This window comes from Mastomys coucha, unplaced genomic scaffold (genome assembly GCF_008632895.1).
Source record: "Mastomys coucha isolate ucsf_1 unplaced genomic scaffold, UCSF_Mcou_1 pScaffold9, whole genome shotgun sequence".
NCBI lineage: Eukaryota > Metazoa > Chordata > Mammalia > Rodentia > Muridae > Mastomys > Mastomys coucha.
Genome location: NW_022196915.1, coordinates 15,140,766 through 15,148,141, shown reverse-complemented (window position 1 = coordinate 15,148,141; position 7,376 = coordinate 15,140,766).

The window sequence follows — 7,376 nt, the reverse complement described above, 5'->3', positions numbered from 1 at the left end:
ACAGAGCTTTCTGGAGTGTAAACTTAGCAGCACCAAGTACTTTTCAGGGTTCCTACCCTGGACAGGCCAGGAGACAGTACCCATTTTCTGAAGGATGCTTCCCCCACAGGCAGTCAGAACAGAGCTGCCCGTTGCCAGAAACCATTCATCAGACTCCAGAAGAGGCTGTCAGCTCAGCCTCCAGGCCTCCAGCCAGCCTGTCAGGATCCAGGCGAAGGGCCAGAGTGTCAGGGGCTGCGGCTGGTAGCCAACCAGGACTTTGATGTCTAAGGGTTGGCCAGCTGGTATGTGAGGGTGGCCCGGCGGCTCTGAAATCATATACCCAGCTTTGAGGGCAGGGGTTCTGAAGCAGGCTGGCCCTGAGAGTATCTCTAATAAAGATGGAGGTAGACATCTTATATTGTTAAAGAATTATTTGAATTATTTCAGTATTTGTTTTTATTTAAATTTCCATTCCACATGCTTTTCATTATACAACTCAATTAGTATATAGAAGTTTTTTTCTCTCCTTAAAATGTTTAAATGAACGTAATTGTTCAATTTGGAAAGATTACAATGCTTTTATTTAATTAACACTGCAATAAATACATCTCTCTGTAATGAACCCCATACTTTTAGACCATTAACCATTCAATAAATTTGCAATATGGAAGGTCCTATATGCAGAAGAAGATAAATAAAGCTATTTCACTGAATGTATGAGAACTATGATGCTGAAGAGCAAATTACTGCATTTTGATTCTCATCCCTGAGAGCTACACCTTGATTACAAACATATGTGCCTGCAATAAACACCACACATTTCCATTGCTGTTTTGAACATGAGCTACACTGGGCATTAAAGAAAACTTCTAGGGCATTGATGCTGAGTGTTCTCTACGGCACCTTCCCAACCAGGGGTTCTTCCGACATTTGGTCAAAAGGCTCATCTGTATTGCACCTTAGCAAACCTAGCCTTGGCCTTCCAGAAAAAAAAAAACAAACCAACATCTAAGCAGCCTCAGCCAAGTCAGAGTGCGCTCCTATAAGCACAAAATTAAAGCAGCTCCCTTCCTTAGATGCTTTGTGATGCAGGACCATCCAAGAGAGACGTCACAGCAACTAAGAACACGTCTCACATGGCAAAACCTCGCTCCTGTGTCCATTCCCTCTTCCCAGGGATGTTATGTATTGTAACTGATGTAACATTCGTTACAGCTCATATTTTCCTCTCTTCACACCTTCAACTCCTCCTAGTATGGAAGCCCTGAAAAAAACTGAGTCCGCAGCTGCTACCCAGCTTTAATGCACTCCCAAAAGCTAATTAGAGCATTAAAGAAAAAATCCAAGAGCACACATGAGAATAAATGCTTTTTTTCCCCGATCCATGCACCTTATTATTGCATTGCAACTCTGGGAGAGCAAAGTAATCTTGAAGCCTTGGTTCTCAAATGCAATACAATGTCTCAGGAATTGGCCTGGGCTCAGAAATAGCCCTCCCTTGTATCAGGACTGATCTGAAGGAGCATTAGCCATTTTACTAGAAGGACGAAACCTGGGTAGTAAGGTTGGCATTTCAGTATAGGGAAAGAAAGGCACTAAGAACAAGGAGAAAAGGAGTAGAAGGAGAAGGGACAGGCAAGTATGACCCAGGTATGCGCGAAGGTGTGAAACAGTAGATGCTTCCAATCATCTTGAGGTCTGAACCACAGTCCCACCCACAGTAGTTCTGGCAGCCTCTCTCCAGAGAATCCAACTCCTGGTAAGAGGGTGCTGGTAAAGTCGACGAAGCTTTGAAATTGGGTGATATGAGCAAGTTTCTTGAGGTATTTGGGTTTGTAAGCTAGTTTAGGAAATCTTGGATGTTACATGGTCATGCACTGCAGGGCACATAAATGGAGCTGGGTATCCACAAAGTGTAAAATGGATTCTGACTGTAGTCAAGGAAGCAAGCTGAAGCAGAGGTGAGGAAGGCTGAGCATTCTGTGTGCATGGTGTAAGTTTGCACCTGTGATGAATTCACCATCACTTGCAAACAGGCTCGTGAAAGGAGGTTTTCCTTGAATAATTCAACCATGGTCTAGAAAGGGCTCATTGAGGACAGGGTGTGAGAAAGCTTTAAGAGAAGGAGCAGAGAGATTTATGGAAATACACTGCCAGTGGTGGTTGACAAGCAAATTAGAGAAGGCACTACAGAACCTTAAGTATCAGAAGGGGAAAATTGGAATTTTGGAAATCATCAGGAGGAGCATGGAATCAGAAGGATGTAGGGATGTGTCCTTGGGCTGAGATAAGAACACAATTTTGTTGCCTGCTTCATGCACCTTACTAATATTGGTGACCATAATTATCAAAATAATCAATAGATAAAATGCAGTGTTAACACTGAAAACAGAGGCTGCTATTGGATGATCCCTGTATGCCAGTTACTCTGCACTTTAAAGAGGAGGAAACTAAAGCTTTGATGTGTGGGAAATTGGACCACATCGCAAGAGAAGCACAGAGGAGTCAAGTGCAAACTCTCCAGCTGCTCCATGGCTTCTCTCTCCACATATGCCTGGGAAACTCTTTCTGTTGACTTATTGTGCCCTTTGCTTTCCTCTGTGACCCATTCCTATGGTTTGGTCCTGTCTCCAATCAGTGTTATAAAGATCACAGACTCTTTAACTCTTTTCCTCCTGTAGATCAGGAAAGACAGCAGACCACAGCCACATAACATAATACTCCCTTGGTATTTAATTGGCTACATTTTATTTGTATGGCAAAGGACTTTCAAGAATAGAAGACCCCAAACCATGGTCTTTGTGGAGTCTGCTCTGGTTTAATTCCCATCAGCTATGTACTAACTGAGTGGCTTTGACAGGGTTACTTATCTTCTCACTAAGAGAGTATAAAGAAGTTATAAATAATAACAATTATTTATATTTTCATAGATCTACTATGAGATGTAAGTCATAGAGCTAAACTTAGCTAAATTAGGGTAAAGCAAAGTGTTCAACAGACACTAAATGATTCTATTTTCTAAGCTATAGATTCAAAGGAAATTTAAACAATTCAACTGATTACATCAATTTTTGTGGTCCATAGTGTTATTTTCCTAGTTGTTGCAGCCCAATACCTGATAAAAGGCAACTTAAGTGAAGAAGGGTTCATTCTAGCTTACAGTTCCAAGACACACGGTCCTTCATAACAGGGTGGTGGCAGTCTAAAGTGGATAGCTGCATCCCACCAACAGTCAGGAAGCAAAATGGACAGAAAGTTGGGCCAGGCTCTCAAGCCTCAAACTTCATTCTCAGTGACCTGTGTCATCCTCCAGGACAGTGCTGCCAGCTGGGGACCAAGTGTCAAACCACATGAGCCTGCAGGGGATAGTTTGCATTCAAATCTCAAGAAGCACCTACTAGTATCTAGACATTGCTCTGAGCCCTTGGAATAGAGATAGAAAGTTTCTATCCTGATCCTACACTGTTTTAAACTAGATGGTAGACATGGAGGTATGTCTAAAATAAATCAGTAGACAAAATATATTTATATCTGTAGGACAAGAAAGGAAAAATACAAGAGCTGAGTGTGAAGTGGGGACCATTGAGAGAACCAGCACTGAAGTCTGAATTCAGTAGAGGGTCACTTGCTGTGATAGCTGTGGCATAGCAGACTGAAGTATGGGTTGTCCAGTTTGCCCTCCAAGAATCCAGTGTGAACCCCAATTTATTCATTCCAGCAACATATACATATTTGCAATGACCTTCTAACCCCAGAAGAGACAGTGAGACTGGCTTAGAGTCAAACTAGCTTACATCTTCCCAGAATGTGATGACGCATTCTAGATGATCTCTTCTAGACTACAGATCTTCCAGTGTTCAGATTTCTTCACAGAGGTTAAATATTGAGAGAAAATGGGAAAGAAAGGCAGGATTAGTGTCAGATGGTAGAAATGGGAAAGAACTTCTAGCAATGAGTAGAATCCAGGCATGGCCATTTGGTGGAAGGGGTTGTGGGTTAGGAAGTTCAAAATCCTAACTTCAGGCCCTCTTCTGTAATTTCTGGCAATATGACCTCCTTCCTGAGCGTTCATCAGTCCTATGTAAAGTATATGTATCCTTACATAAAGTAAGGGTAGTAGTGATCATTCATGTCCATTCTAATTTACAAGTAAATGATAATGGTGTTATATTTTCAATACCTGCAGAGTAAATTCTTTCCCTACACATAAAAGTACAGAAACAATAAGAAGAAAAAGTATGCATATCCCTGAGACAGATGTGTCTGGTAGATTGTGGTTAAGTTTGGTTTGGTTTGGTTTGGTTTGGTTTGGTTTCATTTGGTTTAATGCAGAAATTCATTCTGAATCCTCACATGGCATCAAGTTCTACCTAGGAGTGGAGATGAAAAGGGAACCTCTCTATCCTTGAGGACAGCTTCTTAGTCGTGATTTCCTAGTGGTCTTTGATGAGTTTTTTTTTTTTAATATGTCTTTGCATCCTCAGCCACAGATGATTTTAGGAAAAATCCAGGATGTAACCAGATAGTTGGTTTGAGAAATAGAAGGATGGAAAGGTCATCCAAGAGAAACTTAAGAATGTTCCAGAAACATAAACCCTTAGTTAATTAAAAACCAAAGCAGAATAATCTGGCACTTTCATAGCTGGGCTGACCTTCTCTTTCCTTCCTGAACTTACTTTTCTCATCTTTGTAGACTCTACTCTTTTATGAGCGATGAAGGGATCTCATGAGCTGGGATAGGGTGTCCTCTGCAAGGTCCTCTATGAAAGCCCTCTTTCCTCAAGTAACAAAAAATAAATCACGTTCGCATAGTTCTTAAAGGGCATTCCTGTCTTAGGCTAGCTCTATGTGACAGACAGGGTGGTTATTCTAGAGCTTAGTGTGCAGTTAAGGCAAGGAATAGGAAGAGTTGCTAGGGTTGTTCAGTAGATCTGGACAAGAAAATCCAGAAGGCCAGACCCCAAATGCCATGCCAAGGAATTTGAAAGATGTTCTCCCCAAACTCCACATGTCTCTCATCTTTCTCTTATCTGCATTCTATTTTACTGTTTTCCCTTAACTCCCATTCTCTTAAGATGACTTACATTTGCCCTTTATCTACTATACCTCCCCACTTCTTGCCTTCATGCTGCCTGACCACAAATCTGCTATTCAGCACTACAGATTAAACTTATTGCAGATCTTGCTGGACCTCATGTTTGTTCTATGCAGATCCATAGAACCTGAGAAGAGCAAATACAGAATGGAGACAAGGGGAGAGCAGATTCTCTCCAGGAGAATTGGTGTGAATATTCCAGAGGAGGGCTGATAGATGCCAGGGAGGGAAATGATAGCTTCCCACTGAAGGAGAATGTTGTGAAGCCTTGAGTGTGTGTGTGTGTGTGTGTGTGTGTACATGTGTGTGTGTGTACATGTGTGTGTGTGTGCATGTGTGTGTACTCCATGCTCAGACATTAGAAATGAGAAAGACAGAGAAAGAAAGAGAGAGAGACACACACAGAAAGGGGATATATGTATATATATGTATACACATATACATATATATATGCCTTTGTTTAATGTTTTTTTTTTCAGTTCTGTGAACCATTTGGATGGTTTATAAATTACCTTAGTGATCAGGATGTTAGGAGAAAGAAAACTAAACCCAAGATGTGCTTTATTGAGAGAGCTTGTTTATTCACAGACTTCCATTCTTGCAATTTGAATGATGAGCCAGAGCTAGCCTACTGGAGGAGACTCAAAAGGCCCAGTTACCAAGACAACCATAGCACATGTGAATGAGTATGGTAAACCCATTGCAAATTTGTGATCACCCTAGACTTATAAACTAAATAAAAGTGGTAACCCTCCTGGTGGTGGCAAAAACTAACAGTGATTTGTTAAACATCACACTGTGTCAATAGATAAACAACAGTGCTCATTTTCTATCATTTATATCTAAGGGCATCTAAATAAAACAGTAATCTCATCTCCCCCCAACTGCTGGATCTCATAAATAATACAATCTTTTATAATTGATACTTACTATCTATATGTCTCTCCAGACCAGCACTGTGCAATAGAACACTGATATACTCTATTTCTCTATTGTCTATAATGGGTGCCACTAGATAAATATAATGACTGAATTTCTAAAGGGGTGCATTGGTACAGTTAAGAATAGAATTCGCTGGAGCTAGAAATACATAGATATAACTTGGGGGGAGGGTAAAGTGCTTGCTGTATAAGCATGATGACTTGGATTTGGATCCACAACCCTTATATAAAAGTCAAGAAATGGTAAGCACTGGGTGGCAGAGACAGGGCTTGAGAGCCAGCTAGGTCAGCTGAAATGACAAGCTCCAGGCTTGATGAGAGGAGAGGCCTTCCTTAAAAATATTAGAGAATGATAGAGGAAGAGCATGATTGGATCAGCACTGGCCTCCATACTTATAGTGCACAGGTGAACGTACCTGCATGTACACACATGTACACACACACACACACACACACACACACACACACGCACACACACACAGAATTTATTTTTACTTAGATTAATTTAATTTTAAGTAGCCATCTGCAGCTACTAACTACCATATTTCACAGGGAACTCTAATGCTTCCTATTTAAAACCAGGAGTTATGTGAATCTTGTTTATGATCATACATCCAGTGAAAGAAAAGGTTATTCATATATTTTACAATCAGGACCACACTCCAAATGTGTCAAATGTGGATGTCCAGACTCTCCTAACATGTATGTATCTTATTTCCAATCTCTCTTGCCATATGTATCTTTTTTTAAAAAAAAAAAAATGTGCATTGGTGTTTTGCCTGCATGTAGATCTGTGTAAGGGTGCCAGAACTTGGACTTACTGACAGATGTGAGCTGGGAATTGAACCTGGGTCCTCTGGAAGAACAGCCAGCACTCCTACCCAATGAGCCGTCTCTTCAGCCCCGTACCATGTGTATCTTTATTCAGTGACAAAAGGGACCTTAAAAGGCTGTGTGCTTTAGCCTGAGCTCTTGGGAGTTAGTGACAGAGAAAATTCATAAAGGTACCAAGAGGAGGTAAGAGCCATGAAGCCACCTGTCTGATTCTTCCCAAAGAGAAGGATGCTGAAGCAGTTACTTCAAGTGCCATGGCAGGGGGATTTCCATGAGGCCCCAGAGGAGCAAAGATGAGAGTCAAGTTTCTAAGATTGAGATTATTATCTCACAGGCCGCCAAAGGATCTCATGTCCAAACCTAACTCCTAATCTAGGCCAAGCCAAAGAAAGGAAAATGTCTTGACCCTACCTTTCAAAAAAGTTGCTATTTTGGAAATCCATCTTCATTAATCTTGAGGCAAGGTCCTCTGTCTGACAACTATTAGTTAAAACGCAATATCCCCCCCTCCAAAAGAATGCAAC